Source organism: Clarias gariepinus, chromosome 7 (genome assembly GCF_024256425.1).
Source record: "Clarias gariepinus isolate MV-2021 ecotype Netherlands chromosome 7, CGAR_prim_01v2, whole genome shotgun sequence".
Taxonomy (NCBI): domain Eukaryota; kingdom Metazoa; phylum Chordata; class Actinopteri; order Siluriformes; family Clariidae; genus Clarias; species Clarias gariepinus.
In genome coordinates, this window is record NC_071106.1 from 5050133 (window position 1) to 5069366 (window position 19234).

General features: G+C 38.5%; 1 long non-coding RNA gene across 1 annotated transcript; it reads right to left on the reverse strand.

Moving 5' to 3' along the window:
* Positions 1–424: 424 nt before the first annotated feature.
* LOC128528067 (uncharacterized) lies at positions 425–2378 on the reverse strand. Its single transcript, XR_008360920.1, has 3 exons — positions 1896–2378; positions 921–993; positions 425–521 (listed from the first exon to the last, which is right to left on the reverse strand). It is a non-coding gene; the product is annotated as an uncharacterized LOC128528067 (long non-coding RNA).
* Positions 2379–19234: the final 16856 nt, after the last annotated feature.

A 19234-nucleotide genomic window follows, 5' to 3' on the forward strand; every position in this document is an offset into this window, starting at 1 on the left:
TCATTTAAATGAAAACAAAAGGTTTTACTTTTTGAATAACATAAAAATGTAATTTTGGAAATGCACTATAAGTAAATGTATGCAGAGGTGTTTGTTTTACAGTTGAAGGAGTCCTTCGCTGTAAAATGTTTAAGAACCTCTGTTTTAACTGCTGAACATATGGGATTAATGTATTCATAAATATTATGGAATATGTTGTTCGAACTGAAACAGAGATGTCACTAATATCTCCAAGGCAGCATGCTTTAGTTAGTAGAAAAACATTATTGATGCTAAAATCACATACTGTATATAAGCCTGTACCCTCACACAGAGTGGAGTAACATCTGATTCTATTCAGTGTCATTTGCAGCAATGCTTTACATGCACTTTAACTGTTTTGCTAAATAATAAGTAAACTTGAAATAAATACTCAACTATAAAATTATATTAAAGACTTTATTTACAAATTAATAAAATACATGTATGTATTGTTGGTGCAAAAAGGCAGAGCATCAAGGGTCCGTCCTCTCCACGACAATCTACAACAGGGGAGAAATAAAGACATGTTATTATAAGTGTCTAGTAAAAAGACTTCATGGTGTTACTATGCAGCTCCATGGCATCTCTGTAATATAAATCCACATATGGGTTTATAAGCAAGTTAATATCACTTCATGATGTTTGACATCATATGACATCAGTTTGACACACGCAGGCAGGCACGCACACAAAATTTCATAGAATGCAAGCTTTTAGTAATGCTGTGTATTAAAACCAATTATTTGGTTTTGCTATTAAGGATTGCTGCAAAATTTGGCCCCATCTTCACCATTCATTAACACACACATGTTCATGAAGAGAAATGTGTCCCTGTCCCCTGATTAAGATGTGCTCAGTGGTGTTCTTGAAAAGAGAGGTAAATACTTCTGAGCACTCACCTTCTGCTCAGGATGTAAAGCTGGTGTAGAAATCAGCTGATACACAGGCAGTTGATGATTTACACACAGTTCACTGTGAGAAGAAAAACACACAATCATACATATTATAAGGAGTATAAACATATATTTAATGACTTTAATGACTAGAATAGATAGAACCTGAACAAAAGCCCCTTTTCTTGACTGTTACATACACTGTGTAAGCACATAACTAACTATTCAGAAGATCTCTAGCTATGATAAAACCACTACATTATACAGCAGTATACATTATATGGCACTCAGGAGCTCCAATAAACTACATACAACAATTCGTTAACCATCTGTAACATTTAGCACATAACAGGAGCAGCTCAGGGATAATTAGCAATAGTTGCTGCTATCTTAGCTCTTTTAGTAAGCTAGCGCTTAGCATAATTATATTAGCTTGCTTATAGATTCATATTTGGACAGGCATTTTACAAAAACAATAAAGCTAACTGTTTACATTACGTATATGTGTCCAAATACACTATTAAACTAATATATATTAATAAACAAGCTAGTTTCCCCATGCTAAGCGCTAGCGGTTAGCATAGTGATATTAGCTTGCTTATAGATCCATATTTGGACAGGCATTTCACAAAAACAATAGAGCTAACTGTTTACATCACGTATATGTGTCCAAATACACTATTAAACTAATATATACTAATAAACAAGCTAGTTTCCCCATGCTAAGCGCTAGCGGTTAGCATAGTGATATTAGCTTGCTTATAAATCCATATGTGGATGTATATTACAGAGATGCCATGGAGCTGATGGTTTACATCAGTGTTTAATGGTCTAAATGAGATAATATTCCTTTTAATCACTGCCATTTACACTCGGCTCGGCATTTCCCCCAAACACTCCAATAGTATTAACACTGCTACAAAGTTATCATTAGTGCCTAAAACAGTAAAAATCTGATTAATTTTATATATTAAACATTACCTGGTAATTGTGTGCAGTTGAAAATTTAGTGAAAATTATAACTTTATCACGCTATAATTCACTGTATACTCCATGATGTTGAGTCCTGGAGCTGATATCCGGAAAGGTTCCGTGTTCAGTTGCGTTTTGACCCCACTCCCATAGTCCTTTGCGCATTAGCTTTAGCTTTTAGCTTGCAAAATACTGGAGAAAGAGTTCTCACACGGGAAAGAAGTAGTTGCGCACAAACGGAAAAGAGCAGACATTTACACGGGAAAAAGCGCACAGTTACACGGGAAAAAAAACACATTTATAAGGGAAAAAACGACATTTATAAGGGAAAAAGCGGACATTTTCAATGGAAAAAAAACACATTTATAAGGGAAAAAACGACATTTATAAGGGAAAAAGCGGACATTTTCAATGGAAAAAAAAACACATTTATAAGGGAAAAAACGACATTTATAAGGGAAAAAGCGGACATTTTCAAGGGAAAAAAAACACATTTATAAGGGAAAAAGCGACATTTATAAGGGAAAAAGCGGACATTTTTAAGGGAAAAAAAACACATTTATAAGGGAAAAAGCGGACATTTTCAAGGAAAAAAAAACACATTTATAAGGGAAAAAACGACATTTATAAGGGAAAAAGCGGACATTTTCAAGGGAAAAAAAAACACACTTACAAGGGAAAAAACACACACATATACGGGAAAGATGATTTGCCCTTCTGGGCCACCGTAGAGTGTCTCAGACGTCAACAACGTCTGGTCCTGAGAGTGTGTCTGATTATCTAAATCACCTCACACGAGTTTCCCGCGCTGGTAATCGAGCCGTCCTGCCAGACCGAGGCCAAAAACGCCAACAAGCGTTCCAACACTGCCGCCTTCCCCCGCCCGTTTTACAGAGGTTTCTGAGACAGGGTTCTCCCTCTTTCTCTCCCTCTTTCATTTCCTCCCTCTGTGTTGGAGTAATGGTGTGCGTGCCCGGCTCGCTGCTCTCGTCATTACTCTCGCTCTCGTTCAGCGCCTGCTAGGAAGCAGTATCGTTACAGCTGCACTCGGCCCAGGCCTTCACTCCATCCCCACTGTACATTGCACTTTCACTAAATCCATTCTTCCATTTTTCCTACATCCCTCATTTCATTCTCCCTTCTTCAATTTCATCCTTCCAGCTTTTTTTCCTCTCTCCCTTTTTCCATCTATTTTTTTTTCTCCATCACTTCTTCTGTACATCTCTTCATTCCTTCTTTCATTCTTCCCTACAACCCTCCTTTCCTCCTCCTTCCTTTCTTTTATCCATCTTGTTTTAGCTATGTCTTCATATCTCCTTCTCTACATACTTCAATCTTTTCTAACATCCCTTCTTATACATTTTCCTTCATCCCACCATTTTTTCTTTCATACTTCCTTTAATCGCTTCTTTCTTGCATTTTACAACTCTCCTTTTAATTTCCCTTCCTTTGGTTATTCCCTCATTTACTTCTTCTATATATCCCTCCAGACGTTTTTTCCAAAATCCCTCCCCCTTTACTTCATTCTTCTTACCTACAGCTTGTCTTCCCTTCATTGCTCCATTCTTCCTTTCCTTCTGTTTTTTTCTGACATTCTTTTACACATTCCTCTTATCCGTCCTTCTCCCACCATTTTTTCTTCCCTTTTCCCCTCCATCTGTTTTTCTCTCTGTCACTTCTTCCCTTTATTAACCCATCCCTACCTTATAACACTAATATTCCTGACATCTTTCCTTCCCTACATCTTTTTATCCTACTTTGTGTATGCCAACAAAAAAAGTGGGCAAAAAAACATTACCTTCTTTTTCTATTTTACAACTTTTCTGTGGGCCAGGGTTAAAGCCAGCCAATTCGATTTTCTTCCTATTGTGACCTCATATAAGATGATCCTCTTCGGCAACTTGTTACTCTGGAGAGGTATGGATCAGCAGTAGCTCATTTACATATCATGGAAGTATTTCAGCTGAAGCGTTAACACACACACAAACACACACACACACACACACACACACACACAAACACACACACACACACACACACACACATACACAATAGAGAAACATGGGACCTTTAAATCTATTCTCAGTTTTGATGCAGAGCGTCACGTGATCACAACTAAACCAACGCTTTTTCTCTCTCTTGCGCTGTGGAATTGTGGGTAATCGTCTCCCCTGCTTGTCTCTTACTGGTATAATGAACATCCGTGCGCACGTGTACTGTTTACTAATAACACTGTGACCACGTGTGTGTGTAAGACATATTTTATTTTGTGTTTGTATAGCGCGCGTGTGTATGCTTGCTTATAAAGCTAAAGGGGGGCTGTAGGCGAGAGAGAGAGCGAGAGCGAGTGTGTGTGTGTGTACACACATAGCGCCTGCGTGCACAAACAGAAGCACTTATGTGTCGTAAAGGTAAAGTGCTGGTTAATTTGTTTTATTTTTACTTTATATTTTGTATTCATGTATTGTATTTATTTTTTTGGGCTGTAAAACGAATCATTTAAGTTTCAATTATTTCTTATGGGAAAATTAAATTTGGTTTACGAGTGTAATTGTTATTGTTACTTTTTTAATAATCATTTAAAAATAAGTCTTGTTGGAAACTCTCACAGATTTTCTTTGCAAACTTTACAAAGCTTCACTCAAGCTGCACGTCACCTAAACACTTTATACTAGTGAAATTTCCAGATGTGGTTTACTTATTAGGTAAAATTTTGACTAAACTTAAACAGAATCCTGGCTAGTAATTTCAAGGCTGTCCTATAGCTCAGGGGCAGTTTTTTATTTTTTTCAGGAACAGTTGTTTTTTTTTTTTTCAGGGAAAAAAAATCCACTTAACATTATGAATTTGACACTATTATAGATATTTACAAATAGCCTGCTCCTTTTGATGGCCATAGGAATAGTGGATCATAAAAAGGTTGTTTGTTGGCTGACTGTGCTGTAAGGCCGTTCAGTTCTTTATAGGTCACCATTAGTGTTTTATAATCAATGTTATTCTTTTCTATGAGCCAGTGCATTGTGGGTAAACTTGATGGGGTGATACCACATTAAGAAATCCTGTGTGTGTGTGTGTGTGTGTGTGTGTGTGTGTGTGTGTGTGTGTGTGTGTGTGCACATAGATTCACTCCCCGTGGTTTTTGTGCTGCTATATCTTGGGCCTTATTAGTGAATTATGACTGGTTTATGTGACACACACACACACACACACACAGAATGCTTTTTCAGATTATATGTGCATAATTATTAAATAAAAGTTCAGGAATAAAAACATTAGAATTAAACAAGCTCTGGCGTTTGTGTTTTTTAATTATTCTTTTCATGTACCCATTTTTTTTTGTTTCCATATTCACACGTGTAAAAGAGTCTCACATTTCCCTCATCACAGTTTTTTTCCTAGAAGGTAAAAATAAACACTAGACGTCTGGAGATAATTTAAGACCTGCCACTTTGACACGAATGAAGCCGCGGCGTTGCTGAGCTCACAGCTCGGCTCTTCAGCTCTCAGATGTTTAACCAAGTGAAAATTGCAGTGTGAGAACATTTTATCCTAAAATGGTGCCAAAGTTTTTGGTCACGTCTACATCATGGAGTTTACGTGCTCACATGCTGTTGTTGTCTTTGTAGTGTTTATCTGAAAGTTGTTGGTTAAATCTGTTGGTGTAGAATCAGTGACACACTCACAACGTGCGTGTCTGGGCCCTAGGCGTGTCCAAAAACACACTCGATCCTTCTAGATAAGTCTCGAGTTCTTCAGTTTGTTTCTTTCCCATCATGCAGGAAAGGTTGCTTTAACTCCAGTTCAGTGGGTCAAAGATAATCTAAGGAGTGAAATATAATCCTCAAACATCTCAAACTCGTTCTCTAACAGAGGGCTGTCAATCACAAGGGCTCATTAGAATATTAGGCCACACCCACTACCATTTTAGATAAGGCTGATCAGTGAGTTCATCTGGGGTTTAGTGTGTTAATGCTTTATATTTAAATAAACCCTGATACAAGTTTTAGATCTTATAATGCACTATTTCTATCTATCTATCTATAGATAATTAGATAGATAGATAGATAGATAGATAGATATGGTGCATTTTATATATATATATATATATATATATATATATTATAAGATTTCACATCATATTAACTTTCTCTCTCTCTCTCTATCCCTGTTTCTCTCCTAATCTTTGTTTCTGTATGTCTTTCTGTATGTATCCATCCATTAGTCTATCTATTCATTTATCCATCCATCCATCCATCCATCCATCTATCTATCTGCCTCATTTTTCTCTCTCTTTGGTCTGCATTCTCCCTCTCCCTCTTTCTCTTGTTGTCCATGTCTCTCTCAATTTATCAGTCTGTCCTTTAGTCTCTCTCTCTCTCTCTCTCTCTCTCTCTCTGGAATTTATTAATGAAACAGTGTGAAACTGTTTTCATGAACACAATCTGCTCCACCCTCCCACAAGCTGTCTCAGTGCCGCACCGGTGCCGTGGCTCTCCCCGGACATTCTCTGTGCTTTCTCTTCCACATATTAACGGCCCATTAGTGCTTATACATTCCTGTGTATATCCTGAGGAGATTAAAATGACCTTTTTTTAAAAAATTCATTTCCCATTAATTAGTCTTCCAGGTAACAACGAGAAAGTAATTCCTATCAGCGTTGTTATAAGTCAGACCTGGAGAAGTTTCCTTTAGTGGCCTGTAAGTCTGGAGAGCGTGAATGTTACTGGCGGTAGTACAGGAGAGTGCGGGATCCATTTCCTCCTGCATGTCTAAAGAGCGAGGACGAAATATTTCACAGAAGGTTAATGTGGTGAATTCACAGTCTGAGCTGACACTTCCTGGAGCTTCCCTGGTGCTTAATTATTAAAACCTTCCTTTCCCCTGGTGTGTCACAGACACGTGGACACGTCACTAAGCAGTGTCCTTGTGATAAGACGATGAGCCGGAGCACTGAGATTGTTTTGTCTGGCTGCTCGGCCTTGGAGCGGCCCGAGGGTCTTAGCCAATAAAAGCATGGTCCCGTATTAAGGGGCATAGGTCTTCATAAGTGCCACTTCAGCCAGCAAGTGATTAAGACAAACGCGTCGCCGCTGCAGACTCACCGGTCCAGCACTATTGGATTGGGGTTTTTTTGCAGACGGCTCTGAACACCAGCGTTGGGCCTCAGCTGATGGAGTGTGAGCACACAGAGGGGCAGACGAGTTAGGAAGAATGCGAGGAGAAGAGAAGAAATGTAAGATTTAAGGTGTTTCAGAAGATTCACTGATGTTCAGCGTGTACAAGAGTGAAGCTAAACTTTATTCTTCTACAGGAGCGTGTGCACCATGCAGTCAATCAGGGATGCTCATTAGAATATTACAACACACTAACTAGGCTATGTTTGTCTCTTTTCTTGCCCCCCCCATCTGTCTTCGTCTCTGTCTCTTTATTCATCTGTCTGGCTTTCTGTCTCCCTCTCTATCTCTGTCTCTTTATTTATCTCTCTCTCTATCTTTATATTTGTCTGTTTTCATCTGTCTCTCTTTCTCTATCTCTATCTGTCTTACTCTGTCTCTCCATGTCTTTCTCTTCCTCTTTGTCTGCCAGTCTCTCTCCCTCTGTCCCTATGTCCCCATCTCACTTTCTTTTTTGTCAGTCTCCCTGTCCCCTATCTATCTGTCTCTCTGCTAGTCTATTTACTCTAGCTGTCTTACTTTCTCTCTGTCTTCATCTATATCTGTCTGTCTCACTTTTCCTGACCATCTCAGTCTTTCTGTTTGTCTCTGTCCATTTCTCAGTCTCTCTCTCTATGTCTTTCTCTTTGCCTCTTTGTGTCTGTCTCTCTTTCTGTCTGTCCCTCTGTCTGTCTTTCTCCATTTTCCCCCTGTTTTTCTACCTCTCTGCTTCTTTTTGGCTGTCTCTATCTGTGTCTTTCTGTCTCTTAGTCTGTTTCTCTCATTCCCTGTCTGTCTTTATCTTTCTGTTTGTCTTCATTTGTTTCTCTCTCTGTCTTTCTCTTTGTGCAGGTAAACCAAAGCCAAGGTCAGTAGTTCCCAGTCATACTAGTGTATTATTTTTAGCCCAGTGAGAATAACTGGTGTGCAAATGAGTCATTAAAAAAATATATCCTTTTATAGTAGTTTTTGTTTATATTAAGTCATATATGTGTATACAGTTATAAAGAGATTACAATTTTGACAACTCAACTTGAATGATTATAATTGTGTGTTTGTGATAGTGTGAGATATGACATAAGGCCTACTGTAGATGATTTGGATGTGAAATTGACGCTTGATTAAAAAACTTTATTTTCTTTTAACCACACCCTTTTACACAAACAGAGACTTATTATTCATTACCTTATTACATTTAACTATAAAAATCTTTTACAATCATTTTTTATTCATCTTTTGTTGAATGAATCAGTTAATGTTATGTGCATCTAATCAGGAGCTAAGGATACGTTAGTGTGATGGCTGCCGAACATGGAGTAGCAGAGCGAGAAAGATGGAAATGACTGTGTTGACTGATGTACCAGTGAAATCAACTTATATTAAAACAATAGGTTGCTCTATGGATGACATTACTCACACCGTAATCGATGCCAAAGATAGTATCGAGGCCGCTGCTGAGGCTGACAAATCCTCCACGGGTGTTTACACTGCTGCTCGCGCTGAAGGTGAGACGGCGGAAGAGTCAGTCGCCATACGGCTCTTGCTTTCTCACAAGCTACTACTGATTACATCTTCCTGAACAATCAGAAAATAAAAGCATCTGCAACTAAATGCAGTAGCATTACGGTTTAAAATGATTATTTTATTATTCGTTACAATAAAAAATTATAATTTCTTTAATCCATTCATACAAGGTATCCATATTTATAGACATTATTAATGGATTTCAGTCCTATCAGAGGCCACGCCCATGGTGCAGAGATCACAGCCACTTTTCTGAAGCCCCTTTTTCCACCAAAATGAACCAGGTGATTGTTTTTAACGATGGAGGTCACAAACTTCAGTGGTAGGTGTTACACCCGCCATGTGGAAGGCCGGGTTCGATTCCCCGCCGGTGTCCAAACCACAGCCACTGGATGCAGTGCCGGTCCCAAGCCTAGATAAAATGGGAGGGTTGCATCAGGAAGGGCATCCGGCGTAAAACCTGTGCCAAGTTGTAGCGCGGACTGGATATTCCACTGTGGCGACCCCTTGGGGAGCACTAGAAAGACCAACAACAGCAGACGGATTGGTTAGGAAATTTTGTACTATTGTATTTCAGGAAAATGTGTAGAATTGTAAATAGAAAATTTAATTGCATTTGTCATGTTGATTAGTGAAGTTCTGTCTCAGGAAGAAGAAAATGTCCATGACCTCAGTAAAGTTGAAGATAACTTTTTTAATCTTTATTTACCGTAGTGAATTGGAGCAGATGTATAAACCATTATGTATAAACCGTCGATCTATCCATCCATCCATCCATAGACTGTATTTATATAGAGTAAGTATTCGGCCAAACCTGCAATGACATTGTCCCCAAAAGAAGTTGGTCCCTCTTTTCCAGCTCTAACAGGTTCACCTCTTCTTGGAAGGATGTCCACAAGATTTTTGAGTGTTTCTGTGTGAATTTGTGTCTATGTATTCTGTAAGACATTTATGAGGCACGGATGTTAGACGAGAAGTCCTGGTTTGCAATCTCTATTCCAGTTCATCCCAGAGGTGCTCGATGGGGTTGACCTCAGGGCTCTGTGTTCGGGCCAGTCGAGTTCTTCCACACCGAGCTCATCAAACCATGTCTTTATAGTCCTTGCTTTTTGCACTGGGCCCCAGTCATGTTGGAATAAAAAAGGGCCTTCTCCACATTGTTGCCACAAAGTTGGAAGCGTAACATTGTCCAAGACGTCTTGATATGCTGAAACATTAAGTTTCCCTTTGCTTGGGATACAGGCCCTGATTGAAACACCTGAATTCAAAGGTTTGGCAGAATATGTGTATCCATATAGTGTATCTATCCATCTATATTTCCTAAACCTGTTTCTGTAATTAATACACCAGTCTAATGTTATGGTTGTTGAATTTTGCTGTAGAATAAAAGGAATAGATCCCTTCAGCATGTGCTGTTGTGAGAAAGTAATCAGCGTAAATGATGCTCAGAGTTAAAGTGTGATGAATGGTGTGGCTCTGATACATGCCTACACTCTTGCCTGATGAGACAGAGACTTGCTTCTGCATTTTTTTTCTTAATAAATTCGTAAATGAACCACGACTAAACAGAAGTCATTATTTCACAGTGCAGAACTTCCATACTCGACGCGTTCACTCGGCATGATTAACGAGCCTCACATGCAGATCTCTACTTAACTGGGTGATTTGTATTCATTTAACTCTAATGCAGTCTTGCTGTTTCTCATCTACACTACGTCTCGTTCCAGTCTCTCCTACAGAGAGTTGAGCGAGAATCACGTGTTACACAAAGTCTTTCATCGTTGTTGTGTAACAAACATGATCTTTTTTTATAAGGGCATCAGATTTGGGTCAGTGTTCTTAGGAGTTCTGGTGATGCTACACAGGGCATTTTGTCCCTTTCAGGATGTGAAAGTGGTGCCGTAGAGCAGGTTTGTGATAAAGGAAATGCAGCAAGGTTTCATTGACTGATAGACAAAAAGTATGATTATGATAGGACAAAATACTGTATTCACAATCATTCACAATGGCATCACTATGATATACGAATATACACGGAATATAGGTCTTTTTATTATTTTTTTAGCACAGTACAGATAGTTTTATTTATTTATTTGTTTCTTTGTTTATTTGTTTGTCTGAAATCGTGTTTTTCAAGTTTTTTTTGTTGTTTTTTAAGAACAATTAGATTGTGTGTTCTAATTTATGTCTTGCTTTTAAGTCTTCTATTTTACACTCATAAAAAGAGAAAAACAATACCTAAGTATTTGCATAATATTTACTACAAATACAAATACTATAATAAGAGAATTATTGACATCAACATTCTATCCAAAAAGCAATATATGATTTATTTGTAAGTGATGATGACCCAGATCATCATATCATCATCATATCTACCTGCATAATCCTCTACCCTCCCTGATCAGGTGTGTGTGTGTGTGTGTGTGTGTGTGTGTGTGTGTGTGTGTGTGTGTGTGTGTGTGTGTGAGAGTGGGTGGGGGAATGGAGGTCAGTGAAACGAGGACACTTTGTGTATGATGTATGGCATGGCAGTGCATATGGGGCATAAATGAGGTTACAGCCTTACACACCTCACCCTGTGTCTCCTGAACTCTGTATTTATGTCCTCACATACACTGAACTCTTCTCCAATTCATATCCATTCTGCTTCAAAAAAAAAAAAAAAAAAAAAATATATATATATATATATATATATATATATATATATAATATATATATTACTGGATAAACACAAGGTGTGTAATATAAGCTTTATGAACGTATATTTAACCCATCATTCCTCTTCTCTAATCCGGTCCTTGATGACGGCCCCTGAGAGCAGCCTTTAGTTTAATGTACGATGTGAATATTGGATTTTCTCACCTCTCTCTCTCTCTCTCTGTGTTTTCTGAAATGAATAACTCACATGGGTATTTTTATTTAATTATGGTGTATAAATATATATATATATATATATGTATTAAAATCCAACCTAAAAACTATATTGTTATAGCTATAACTATAAAACTGTACAGTGACAGACATATTAGTCAATAATTAAGCAATAATAAATAGTAATCAATAATTAGAGTTCATATTCTGCTATAGATCAGGATTAATTATACAGGGTGGGCCATTTATATGGATACACCTTAATAAAATGGGAATGGTTGGTGATATTAACTTCCTGTTTGTGGCACATTAGTATATGTGAGGGGGAAAACTTTTCATGATGGGTGGTGACCATGGTGGCCATTTTGAAGTCAGCCATTTTGGATCCAAGATTTGTTTTTCAATAGGAAGAGGGTCATGTGACACATCAAACTCATTAGGAATTTCACAAGAAAAACAATGGTGAATGGTAACTCAATGGTTTTAACATAACTTTATTCTTTCATGAGTTATTTACAAGTTTCTGACCACTTGTGTTATAAATGTGTTATAAAATGTGTTCAATGTGCTAGCATTTCTCCTGCGGTGTTGCTATCAGTGTGTGAAGAGTGGGAGAAGAGGGTTGCGTTGACAATCCAACACAATGGGCAGCACATTTTATAAGTGGGAGGAAACCAGAGTACCTGGAGAAAACCCAACAAAAATATGGAGAACATGCAAACTCCAGGCACACAGAGGTGGGAATCGAACCCAAACCCTGGAGGTCCATGGCGACAGTGCTAACCGCTAGGCCACCATGCCACCTGACAGGGAAAACTATTTTATAAACATCTGTACGTTTCCGAAAGGAAAAAAAAATCAATATTACATGCACTTTAGACTTCAGAATCGTTTATTCAGTACGATTTTATTTCACCAAACATTCAAGTAATCTTTGGTCGCAATTAATCATTTTTTTAGTTTTTTTTCCCCGACCACATTTATTGATAAGAAGCAGCTGTACACCTGACCCTATGTTAGACTCTTTCCTTAAAAGAGGTTTATGATCCGTATACACACCGTCTCACGGCACCGTTCGCTTGTTGGGCCGTGTTTCCTTTCAATCTGTCGAGTCCGTCAGCTCGTTGATGCCGTAAGCACACGTACATCACTCCGTTTGTGCCCTCTGAAATGCCTTTACAGTACATGTAGTGATTGTGTACATTGTTGCCAGGAGTCTGTATCCTGAAGTTTGATATTAAAATGAGTGTAAGGATCAATAATGTGGGTGATAGATGCCCAGTGGATGATACACACTTTTACACCAGCTAATGAGACTCAAAGAGAGAGAGAGAGAGACTCACTACAGGACAAAGATATTAAAACGCCAAAAGGCATTTCTGTTTGCACACACACACACACACACACACACACACACACGTTGGGGTTGTCTGAGGTTGGTCCCCTCTCCGGCTGTTGTCTCTCAGGGCATCATTAAAATCCTGCCCTCTTCACCTTATTCACCTGTGCTCTCTCTCTCTCTTCCTCCTTCTCACTCTCTCTCTTTCTCTTCCTCCTTCTCTCACACACGATCACAATTTTAGTTTGTTAACCTTCAGTTATTTCCCGTTTAGAATCAGTTTTATCTTGTCCTGATACGCGAACTCTTTAAGTGTGTGTGTGTGTGTGTAGAGATATTATGAAAAAGACTCCAGTTTGAAAGGAAGTAGCAAAGATCGCTGGTGTCTCCAGTGTGTGTGTGTGTGGCTAATACAGTTAGCTTGTGCTGCTAAACTAGCTAGTACAAAGCTGGGTCAGCACTTAACATTAAGTTTTAGTTGTAACTGTATGGTCTATAGCTAATCCTCATGCACAGGCCACACACACACACACACACACACACACACACCAGTGTCAAACTCCCTGTTACTCGTCACCTGTCTGGGAGCTTTCTGACCTTCTCACTGAACCACCAACTCAAACCATCAGCTCAGATTAAACATGTAGAGAGACGTTACAAAGAAAATAATAAAATAACTAATGTCCACTCAGTTCAAGAGGCACTACATTATGATGTAATTTACTCGCTCACACACACACACACACACACACACAATCCGCTGTGATTGTACAGTAACCACAGGATTCCCCTGTGAGCTGCAGCTGTTTATTGCTGGTTGTACAGACACTCCATGTTATCTCGGAGAATAACCCATGATCTCTCTCTCTCTCTCTCTCTCTCCTCTTTTCTCCTCACACTACACGGCTGCACTTATCTCATCAGCCGAGTGTGCAATTTATAAAATGGTCTGCAATTTGCAGGCCGGTTGTTTGACATTTCCAAACCGATTCTGCGCCCGCGGATGGAAATTACGACGGTGTCTATTAGCCTTTAGCCGCGAGCCGAGCCACCCGGCACGCAGGGAGAGGAGAGTGGGCTGTTATCATGCACCGGCGCTCCAGAGACTCAGTCAAGTGTTTCATCGCGCAGACACATGCACTCACATTTTTTGTACTTTGCACATTTCCTGTTTGCACGCTGCTCATTTGTACGTAAAATAAAGACTAAATTGAACCTGTGAACAGGGACAATCACACTGGTGCTGAAACACACATCACTCCATACTCCCTGTTTCAGTCATACTGCTGCTGTCATACCCACACTCCATATTGTGTACCTCATAGTTTACACTTTCATTGAGTAAATCTTTTTTTTTTTCTGTTTTGATTCTTTTTTATTTTTGTAGCTTTTTTTTATTTTATTGCAATTTCTACTTTTTATTTTTAAATTCATAGACAGTTACATAATCATTTTACTGCATGTCATACATCATTTTAATTTAAATATATATTTAATTTATTATATATTTATTATTTATATTATAATTTATTATTATATTTTAAGAGTTTATTTATTTATTTATTTATTTATTTATTTATTTAATTTTATTTTTTCTCTTCCACAGATAATGAAGCACATTAAGCCTGGCCAAAAAGAATATAAAATAGAGAGGTGTGTGTGCGTGCATGTGTGCGTGTGTGTGTAAGACATATGAAATAATGAAATACCTCTTTTTAATGTTCTAAATGCCATACTTGCAGTTTAATAGGAACACCTCGTAACCTTGTTATTTAGGCAGGTATCCAATTGATTTTGTTTTCCAAAGAAAAACACATTTTCATTCAATTCTCAAACAATTTTATCTAGTTTATAAACTAATAAAGTTATCCAGAATTCCGACTATAATGGACAGGCCAATTGGTTGTTGGTGCCAATTGAACTGGTTTAAATACTTTTTAGAAATCGATGACGTCCTGGGATGTTTCAACTATGTTCACACAATAGTTTCTAATGTTTGCACAGAATGGTGGAAAAAAAAATTAACAAACAAGCAAAAAAAAAAAAGAAACGTAGAATGAGTGACAGTTTTGTTTGTTGCATCTTGATAAAAGAGATCAGATAAGAATCGCAAGTTTGGTGAGAACAGACAGGAAGTCTAATCAATCAAGTAATCACTCTTTAGAAACATGGTGAGCTGAAAATCTTATTATGCACCAAACCTCAAACCATTAAGTTAATAGACTCCAGTTTGGGTGAGTTTGGGCCCGTGATTCTTGTTCTTATCCAACCGAAGTGGAAACTGATGGGTCATGTAAGGAAAACTTCATAGGATGGTCCACACGACTGGACTCGGATTGTGCCATATGAGTCTTTCCACAATATAATGAAACATATTGAGCGAAGTTAAATGCTTTCTTTCCTGTGCTGTATCCTTTTTAAAATATGCCAAGTGGAACTCCTTCACTGCTCCTGTTCTTCTTCTTTTCTGTGCCTTCCCTAAGACATACATTCACTTCCCTACTGTAACTCACCACTTTTCCCAATTTCACATCACCGAAGCTCATGCAGTCTCTAGCAGTCTCTAGAGGCTTGGCCCTTTCCTGCTTCAAGCATATAAAATGTCTCTACAGAGCAACACTGCAATCAATAATGATATAAATGGACCAGACAACCAGGTTTAAAAGAGGCGGTGCTGATTAGAACAGCAGCAGCAACAATATATACTATAATAAGCCCATAGTGAGGAAGAAAATCACCTGAAACATGCAGTCTGGCTTCCACAAATAAAGAATTTCTGTCTTACTTTTTGTTTCTTATTATGTTTTTGTCGCTTATCTCTGTCAGACTCCCCTTCCCCTTAAGGCTTACCATTCACATTCTTATTGCAAATGCTTTGTAAACATGGCAAAATTGTGAGCTCCAATCAGGAACTACAGAAGCGTTTGACCAGGCTTTAAAAAGAAACAGAAGATATTCAATATTTGCAATGACTGGCCAAACCAGGCTCCTGAACCATTTAAAAGAAGAAAAAAAACAACAACAACAACAGGGGCTTCATATTACCTATTGTACTCACCAATTGTACTCACCATAAGCAAATGGAAACGTGATATTATATTGGCACAGAGATGACATGCTGCAGCTTGGGAATAAGTAAAAGATCTCATATAACTTCTCCATTTCCTGATTTTTTGTTTTCCATGATTTCATCAGTTCAGTTGCATGTAATTATGTGGAAGCTCTGACACTTAAAACTTCTCCCATAGATGCCAAATAAACATTGTAACAGTTTATCAATTTTAATTATATGACCTTTGGGAATTGGAAGCAAGCATAATGAGCTATACGGAACATCTCATGAAGACGACTGAGGCGTCTTCATGAGATGTTCAGGAGCTTTGTGTCCTCTTGATATGTCCAGAAACGTATGAAGCTTATGAAGCAGGAGCTTCTAACCCCCCCTTAGGTGTGGAGCAATAGTGAAAATACGTACTTCAGGTGGCATGGTGGCTTAGTGGTTTGCACTGTCGCCTTACACCTCCAGGGTTGAGTGTTCGATTCTGCCTTGGGTCTGTTTCCATGGGGTTTGCATGTTCTCCAGGTGCTTGGCGGTTTGCATGCAGATTATGTTAATTAGCCTCCTTAAAGTGTAAAAATGTGTGTGTGTGCATGCCTGCAATGGATTGGCATACCCTGTGCATGGTCTACCCTGCCTTGTATTCTATGTCTCCTGGGCTAGGCTTCAGGTACTCCATGACCCTGTATACAAAATAAAGTGGTATAGACAATGAAAGAGAGAAAATTTCTATTTAACTTGGATAATGTGAGTGTAGTTTGGCTGAGGTATTGGTTACCACATTGCACTACAGATTAGAAGGGCACAGGTTTAAATACTAGCACCACCAAGCTACCATTGCTGGCCAACTGCTTAAGTATATAATTCGATTAAACGTGCCAATGTAACATCTGCCAAATGCTGTTAACATAAAACTTCAGCCCTTACATTTTGTCCTGGAGCTCCAGTGGAGATTGGGAATTCACACTGATCATCTACGTTACCTTTGCCAATGTTTTTTTTTTTCCTCAAGAAACCATATTGACATGGAAAAATGCCTCGACTGGTTGACCTCATTTGGTGCTACAGTAGATAGTTAGTCAGGGTAAATGTGAGTTCCTTAAACAATTATTTGAACGCTAACATAAGGATGTAGTGGAGACAGTATCTGTAATGTAGTACTGTATATTTCGAACCAGTGCAAATGAGCTTGATGTTGCAACCTCATTTAGAATCGATGACACTGATTGTATCGATTGATTGTAGGAGTTGGCATTGATTATGCATTAACAGCTAGGGTTTAATGGGAGTCGCCTTGCAGCTTTGGAAACTTTGTATGGCTGCTAATTGAATTTCGTTGCAGTGAGTGAACACTGAGGAAGAGACTCAGCAGTAATGCTGGAAATGTAATTATTTTATTGTAATGGGATGCATGGCGGAGAGAAAATCCGCTTCTGGCTTCTCGTTTCCTCTTATCGATGTCCTTGGCTCTGATTTCGGAAGGCACTTTGCTTTGCATACAAGTGTGCATCAGATGGATGATCATATGTATAAGGTGCTATAGGTTTTAAAGTCAGGATTCAGGACATAGTGTCCGGGTGATATTCAGACCTTGGGTGGTGTACATTAAATGGATCAGAGAACAATTGAAAAGTGATCTGTCATAAAAAAAAAAAAGGCCAGCGGCTATGCGAATAGGTGTATTAGGGACACAGATATCTTCCTATTGCCATCTCAGGGTGAATGATCAGACATCAAGGGTAAATTATCCAGTTTTGGATTTGGATGGGGAAAAATAGCTGATAAACTACTTTTAAAGAAACATGGGTGTCATAAAATCTTGCATGTGTACATTGCGACCAATCTTAACACAAGCTTAAAGAGTGTGAATATTAGGATGTGGATGTTCCCACAACTCAGAGAGGTCACAAGAGCAAATTAGGCTTTTTCTGAATCAATATTTAATTCGGGTATGTTTGCATTTGAGGTGCTAATATCCTGAACGGCAACTACGCTAATTCTTTTCACCTGTTCTTTATTTTTCTACCCATCCTGAGGCATCTGGAGATTGTGCCAGCTTAAAAAGTAAAATGCTAGCCATGCGAGGATCCTAAGGCATCCAGAGAAGGTCCAGCTCCAGATGGATTCTGTTTCATGATGGTTCGGATCTATACATGCTGCTTTTTGCTGAATCATCCCTGTGATGAACTGGACTCCATGATAACTTAGACAACTTTTGTCATATTAAACTTCCAGCAGCCTAACACACATGATGTCATTATATAATTGCTGTTATATGGTATCACCCAAATGAGGATGGGTTCCCTGTTGAGTCTGGTTCCTCTCCAAGGTTCTTTCTATTGCCATCTCAGGGAATTTTTCCTTGCCACCGTCGCCGACACCCTTGGCTTGCTCATCAGGGACAATCACAATCATCATTCTCTAAACACATTTTTTCTTACCCATTCACACTTCTATAAACTTTCTTTTTTTAATTTTTTGAAGCTGCTTTTAGACAATAAACATTGTTGATAGCACTACAGTATATAAATAAAATTGAATCGAATTGACTTGAATTGCTAAAATGTTGCAATTCCACTACAGCATCCTGTGTGGTAGAAGATTGTAACAAAATCTGAAGCAAATTAAATATAGAATCAGGATATTTATGACATTTTTATACAAAATCGTAATACAAATCGAATCAGCACCTAGGTATCGTGATAATATCGTATCTGGTGGCCCATGGTGATTCCCTAATATAAACTAAGGTTACTAAGTCAGATTAACTATGTTAGGACATGAATTCTTCTACTTTCTTTGTTTTCGTTAATAATTGCATTTAACTGATGAAAAAAATAGACTTTAGAAAAACAGGGAATTGATTGAGAAGCTAATGATTTGAAGCAACAGGATCAAGTGCAACACTTTTATACTGTAGTTAACATGGATACTAAATAACGCTCCTTGCATGTTGTGCGATTTTGGATCAGATTACATCCAATATGTCAAGAGATTTTTAACCGATTGGCCACTAACAGCTCATTTAAAGTGGCCCCTCGGAATAAATCTACTCATGTTCATGAAATTTCTCATCCTCAGACAGAAGTTTCAGTACTTACAGTCACCATGAGTCACCCTGGATCCGAGTCAGCCTTACCTCCTGCAAGATTTAAGTGTGTGCGTTCGATGTTGAGTCATATGAGGAGAACAATCTGTCACTGAGAGCCTCGGTGGTGAGACAGCGATGCCAAATGATGCACACTCCCTGGTGGACTTGCAGTGGCTTCAGACGTCAGCTATCATGGAATAAGGTCTTAAATAGATCATCTCGCAGACTGGAGTATTTCCCTGTGGGGGTAAAAAGAAAAACTTGTAAGGATGCCTTTGTGCTGAAATCGCGGAGAAGTTCTAGCGTTCA